The sequence below is a fragment of the Clytia hemisphaerica genome, unplaced genomic scaffold, assembly GCF_902728285.1.
Source record: "Clytia hemisphaerica strain Z4C2 unplaced genomic scaffold, Clytia hemisphaerica genome assembly, whole genome shotgun sequence".
Lineage (NCBI taxonomy): Eukaryota > Metazoa > Cnidaria > Hydrozoa > Leptothecata > Clytiidae > Clytia > Clytia hemisphaerica.
The window spans coordinates 2409168-2414839 of NW_027104338.1; positions in this window are offsets into that span (position 1 = coordinate 2409168).

A 5672-nucleotide genomic window follows, 5' to 3' on the forward strand; every position below is an offset into this window, starting at 1 on the left:
AATCATTCTGCTTTTTTTCTCAGATATACTAGCAAAGATGTTGCGAAAATGGCCCAGAAAAAAGTGAGACATTTATTGAATGAATGTGTAGCTATGATCAAACCTATCGAACTATATAATTGAATCGCTATCAAACATTAAATTAAGATTGTTCTGACTTTTCCGGGATTTTTTCACTATTTTTCCTGAGCTGGCATGATATTGGAAAGGGTTTTTATCAATAGGTATGGAAAATCTTGTGCTTCAAAAAATTGTCTCTACAAAGGGCAGGCACCTTTTTGGGTTTCTGACTAGATTATGAGGTTGAAGTCTTTTCTCTGGACATCTGGATACAATTTCAACTTTTTGATAAATAACGAGATTGGTCACGGGAATTTTTTGACCCGCATTCCGCGCGATCGTGACTAATCGCCCGCGCGTGTACGCTCTGTGAATTCTGTCTGCTGTTGGCTGTATATGGTGGGTACTGTATGCAAGAAAAAGCTCCTCTCCTCACTCTTTTGAGACTTACAAATTTTGCATCCTGAGTGGACGAGTGGATAAGGCGAATGAGCTGGTAAGCTTGTGAAAGTCATTTTCGAGAGTTATTTTGTCAGCATTGACCAAACTTTTTCTGGTTTTATGAGCTCTTATTGATAATTTTGAAAATTCCCGTTATTTTTTTAAGAAACAAAAATTTTCTAAGTGGTGTCACCTCAGTTCAGTTTGACTCAAATACTGTACTATTTCAAAATAGATCAGGTTGGTTTTAGCGGGTGGAGAGTCAAGAGTCAAGAGTCAAGAGTCGTGACTTCCCCTTCTCTTGAAAATCCAGTATTCCAAAACTTTCAACTAAAAAAAAATGCATAAAAATCGACTTTTGTCTTTTTTAATTATTATCACTTTTTTTCAAAACCACAAGTGAAAAGAAAAGCAGCTGAAAAATGATTGACAGGTCTAAAAAATGATTGACAGGTGCGGGTTTGCTCATGCGGGTTAAAAATTCTTGTGAGCAATCTCGTTATTTATCAGAATGTACTCTTCAGCCATAATCCCCATGATCCCTATTATATTCAGCATGAATACAATAAGTGAAAAATGAAAATCTTCACAAGATGTTTTTATTTACCTGCCTTCTTTTTACAGCACAACATGTATATAGCTACCCAACAAGGTTGCAGGTGATGATTCTGATATACTGAAAACTTTTGAAAGGAAATTTGCAGAGCCCATCTTCAGGAAGATGAGCCTTCATTATTCCTTGGGTGAAAGACCAGACTAGAAGTCTAGACCCACGATGATAGCGCCTGCTTCCTGCCGTCTGGTGGTGTCTGTGTGTAGTCTGGTATGGTTGACGCCACCAAAGTCAAGTTAGCGACACATTCAGCGACACATTCAGCGACACTTTCGCTTTCAGCGACACTTTCAGCGACACATTCGAATACTTTTGTATTTTTCATGCTGAAGGAGAGGATTCCTATTCTGGAAATTGGTATTCCTATCAAGCCTCATTTGTTAGCTATAAATTACACCAAAAATGAAGTTCTAAAAGCGTTTCCTCTTTTCAGAACACGTTCGAATAAATGCCTCATTGGAAATCTCGGAATACTCATTTTGGGCATTATGGCCTGAATTCGCACCAAAACAATGAATTCCTATCCCGGAAACTTGTATTCCTATCAAGCCTCATCTCTTAACTATAAATTACACCAAAAATGAAGTTCTAAAAGTGTTTCTTCTTTTCAGGACACGTTCGAAAAGATGCCTCATTGGAAATCTCGGAATACTCATTTTGGGCATTATGGCCTGATTTCGCACCAAAACAATGGATTCCTATCCTGGAAACTTCTATTCCTATCAATTCATATTTATTAGCTACAAATTACATCAAAAATGAAGTTCTAAAAGCGTTTTCTCTTTTCAGGACACGTTCGAATAGATGCCTCATTGGAAATCTCGGAATACTCATTTTGGGCATTATGTCCTAATTTGGCACCAAAACAATGGATTCCTATCCTGGAAACTTCTATTCCTATCAAGCTGTATTTATTAGCTACAAATTACACCAAAAATGAAGTTCTAAAACCGTTTCCTCTTTTCAGAACACGTTTGGATAGATGTCGCGTTGAAAAAATCGAAATACTTTAAAGGAAGAAATTTTTGCGGGAATTTAATTTGGCGGATCGCCAGAAAATTAATTTTAATTTAATTTTTTGATTAATTTAATTTTGTGGATGGTGGGAAAAATTAATTTGAAAATGTTTAAAATACCCCTTTTTTATGACCTAACTAGTGGAAAATCAAGCAAAATTGGAGAAAATTTAAATTTGGTGAGAATTAAAATTGTTAGGGATGGCGGAAAAATTTCAATTTGACGGGTTTTTGCCAATAAATCCGCCCAATCTTGTGAAGTTTCTTTGCGCCGAAAATTCTTCATTTTTGCTATAAATTCTAAATTACACCAAAAATGAAATTTTAAAAACTTGTTCTTTTTTAAGTTGGCGGTACGGTACTTTTCCTATATGACATTTGTTGATGTTCGGCCGATGTCTTATGCTCTTTCCATCGGCAATAGCAATACAGAGTTCTTGAAAGTGAGTAGTTTCAGTTGGACAGTTGAAGGTGATACCAACTTTTAGCACTTAAAACGGGAAAAGAGAGCGTTCATACTAATTTTGACTTCATTGGTAGGACTATATTTATTTTATATATATTGACTTCATTTTTATAGACCGACAGCACATGGATGCGGCATGAAGTGATCCTATATGTTTAAAATTATCTAGATCCATATTTAAGGATTTGATTTATATGGATACTTGCTAGGCAACGGGATTTCCTTGTAGACTAATGTTAAGTTACCTTTTGAGGAGATTCGGGTTCAATCCCCGACCAGGAAAAAAATCTTATCACAGAATCGATCAGGTACTCAGTACCCACTGGAAAATCAGCTAGAAACTTATATTTGACTTTTTTCTAGATGTTATAAAAGTTCTCTAAAGTTTGCTTAGATTTTGCTTAGATTTTGATGTACCACAACCAAGTAAAATCAAAAAGTGGTGCAAGTTGCTCTTGATACGAGATTGCATTAGAAATTCTCCTATTTTCTCATTGCAAATAGGAGAACTTTTTGTCATTGAATGAACAAACAATTTTTTTCAGAGATTAAAGTTTTGCAAACACAACTCTTCAAAAATGTCTTCCTCAATTAGCCCAAACTTGGATATCATGTTTACCCGGGACGCCCGGGACGGATGAGTAAGTAATTTATTTATTTTTTTACTTAGCAGATGATGAATTGAGCTGGTTTATCTCTTGACTAGGGCGGGGGGGGTTCACTTTTACGGTATGACGGTATTGGGCATTTTTACCCCCGGTAAATCGGTATTCCGAGAAAAAAACGACGGGATTACGGTATTTCTACCGGTATCGGTAAATTGCCTGTTTTTTTTGTCGGTATTTTGATTTTTTATCAATAAAAAAACGGTATTTCGGTATAAAATTATTTACCTTTTTTAGTTTCTTCATGAGTTTCACGCAGAAAAGTCTATCCCGCTATTTTAACCAGTAAAATCTTAACTCGCACAATTTTGGATGTCCTATTGACTTATTGTCATGGTGAGGTTATTCAAAATAAGCAAAACTTTACGATATCTAAACAAATATTTTCATTATTTTTCTGCGGGCGCATTTTTTTAATGACAACTTTTGTGATGCAAATACTGCATCCAACGAATGAGTCTAGCTAAAATTTTCTCCGTCAGCACTAAATGATATGGTCGTCTCTCCGTATTCACTTATATTGCTACTACAATACAATACACTGATACTGTAGTAACTTAGAGACAGTAAAGGTGGTATTTACTCTTTCAATAATTAGTAAGAGTACGTAGTTCTAAAAACATCTTGTGCAGCATCGAACGATTAAAAAATAATTCAAATCATGATGCACATGATGCCTTTTCAGTCAATCTAGGCATTCTAAATTTTAATTTTTTTCTTGGGCGAAACTCTTGGAACGCTGCACCGGGTATTGCAGGTACGTCGATCACCGTACCATATTTTTCTTTTTGCCAGCAAATGGTCACTGTTAAATAAAATCAAAAATTGTGTGACCAAACAAGGCATACTTGGCTAAAAATAGTATATTAAGGCGTTTTTCAATAACAACGGAGAGCGAAAATTGTCGAAAAATGTTTGCGCTCACTTCGCTCACGTTCTCATTTTCCAGTTATTTTCTTTGCTCCAATAGCGGGGGGGTTAGACTTTAGAATTTGTGTCCTTTACTTGTGCCACAGCACTACCTCTATGAAGCCTGTGTTGAAGTCTACGGCTTCCCAGACCATGATTGGCCCAAACCTCGATTTTAAATTAATTCTCAATATAAAAGACATCTTACGGCTCTGCGAGGAAGAAATTATTGGGGGAAAGGCTTAATTTTCCATTTGCCTCCCGTAACAAGTAAGTAACTTTAGTGCGGCAGACCTAAAATATTGCTTCATGAAAGCTCAAATAGCTGTAAAAGAGGCCTTAAAAAGTCGACGATATCGAGAATAAGGTCACAAAACTAGCAAAAAACTTTATATATTGGCGAAAATGTTTGGTATAAGAATAGGTCAATCTGTTTAAAAGAGACCATAAAAAGGTTAAATTTAGCCCAATAAGGTCACAATTGTTTAACCAAAGATGTAAAAGCAAAATTGGTGTGACTGCGTGAGCGTGAAAATAGTTTTTTTTCGCGCATGAATACGTGGATTGGCAAAATTTGTGCGTGAATACCTGAATTGAGGGTTGACTGGGGGGCCTCATAAAGTACAAGCCCAGTACAAGACTTGTTTGTACAGTTTCTAATTTGTTACTACACAATAAATTTGATAACTGAAAATTGATTATTTTCGAAAAAACATAAATATAATATTGGTACCGGTATTAGGCTTCCTTCACCGACGGTATTACGGTATTTCACCCGAAATTTTGTCGGTATGACGGTATTTAAGACCCCTGAATGTGTATTTTGACAAAAGAGGCTACGGGGATTGCCAGGGTGCCTTTTTCAGGAGTCCCAGGTAGGGTCGCAAAAACATCAAAATAGAAAAATTGGTATTTTTTGGAAAATTTAGGGAAAAACTTTTGTAATTTCAGTTTTATTCAGGGTCACTTTTCTCACAAATTTTGGAATAAATTTCAAAAACATCTCCCACGTAGGATCCATTTTTCTACCCTCAGTGGAGCACACTCGTCGATCGGCAAAAGGGGGCACCCATATCCCCCATATCTTCAGCAGTCTAGTTTAAAGAAATGTGATGTGATGATTGCTTCAGCAAAACATTACACAACCATTTTAGAAAATCTTAACAGCTTGAGAAGAAGCTAGAACAATTCTAGGTCTAGATGGGGGGCGTACGGTCCGGTAATCTGGAATCCCGCCATCCCGCTATCCCGTAAATTTTTCGAGGAGATCTTGTCATCCCGTGATCTTTTTCGAAAACACCGATATTGTGACTAATATTATCGCAACTTGAAAATGCAAAGTCCAAGTTTCTTTTCGTAGCTCTTTCTTTGGTTTAAAGCATCTTTCACGCGCTTATCTTGCATTTTTTGTTTAACTTTTCCAACCTTGTATTGTGGCTAGCTTTGTCTTTTTCATGGCCTCTAGCATTTTGAACAAAAATATCCTATCCCAGGCCCGAAAC